The sequence below is a fragment of the Schistocerca cancellata genome, unplaced genomic scaffold (genome assembly GCF_023864275.1).
Source record: "Schistocerca cancellata isolate TAMUIC-IGC-003103 unplaced genomic scaffold, iqSchCanc2.1 HiC_scaffold_964, whole genome shotgun sequence".
Taxonomy (NCBI): domain Eukaryota; kingdom Metazoa; phylum Arthropoda; class Insecta; order Orthoptera; family Acrididae; genus Schistocerca; species Schistocerca cancellata.
The window spans coordinates 6,383-7,500 of record NW_026046972.1 but is presented as its reverse complement, the minus strand read 5'-3'; positions in this window follow the sequence as shown (position 1 = coordinate 7,500).

The following is a 1,118-nucleotide window of genomic DNA, read 5'->3' as shown; positions in this document are numbered from 1 at the left end:
GGCACAACTTGGGTTAGGTTAAGGCACAACTTGGGTTAGGTTAAGGCACAACTTGGGTTAGGTTAAGGCACAACTTGGGTTAGGTTAAGGCACAACTTGGGTTAGGTTAAGGCACAACGTGGGTTAGGTTAAGGCACAACGTGGGTTAGGTTAAGGCACAACGTGGGTTAGGTTAAGGCACAATGTGGGTTAGGTTAAGGCACAATGTGGGTTAGGTTAAGGCACAATGTGGGGGTAGATTGCGGTACAAATTGCATTACATTGCGGTGCAAATTGCATTACATTGCGGTGCAAATTGCATTACATTGCGGTGCAAATTGAGTTACATTGCGGTGCAAATTGAGTTACATTGCGGTGCAAATTGAGTTACATTGCGGTGCAAATTGAGTTACATTGCGGTGCAAATTGAGTTACATTGCGGTGCAAATTGAGTTACATTGCGGTGCAAATTGAGTTACATTGCGGTGCAAATTGAGTTACATTGCGGTGCAAATTGAGTTACATTGCGGTGCAAATTGAGTTACATTGCGGTGCAAATTGAGTTACATTGCGGTGCAAATTGCGTTACATTGCGGTGCAAATTGCGTTACATTGCGGTGCAAATTGCGTTACATTGCGGTGCAAATTGCGTTACATTGCGGTGCAAATTGCGTTACATTGCGGTGCAAATTGCGTTACATTGCGGTGCAAATTGCGTTACATTGCGGTGCAAATTGCGTTACATTGCGGTGCAAATTGCGTTACATTGCGGTGCAAATTGAGGTAGGTTAAGGTGCAACACAGGTTAGGTTAAGGTGCAACATAGGTTAGGTTAAGGTGCAAGATGGGTTAGGTTAAGGTGCAAGATGGGTTAGGTTAAGGTGCAAGATGGGTTAGGTTAAGGTGCAAGATGGGTTAGGTTAAGGTGCAAGATGGGTTAGGTTAAGGTGACATAGGTTAGGTTAAGGTGACATAGGTTAGGTTAAGGTGACATAGGTTAGGTTAAGGTGACATAGGTTAGGTTAAGGTGACATAGGTTAGGTTAAGGTGACATAGGTTAGGTTAAGGTGACATAGGTTAGGTTAAGGTGACATAGGTTAGGTTAAGGTACAAACTGGGTTGTGTTATGGTACACATTG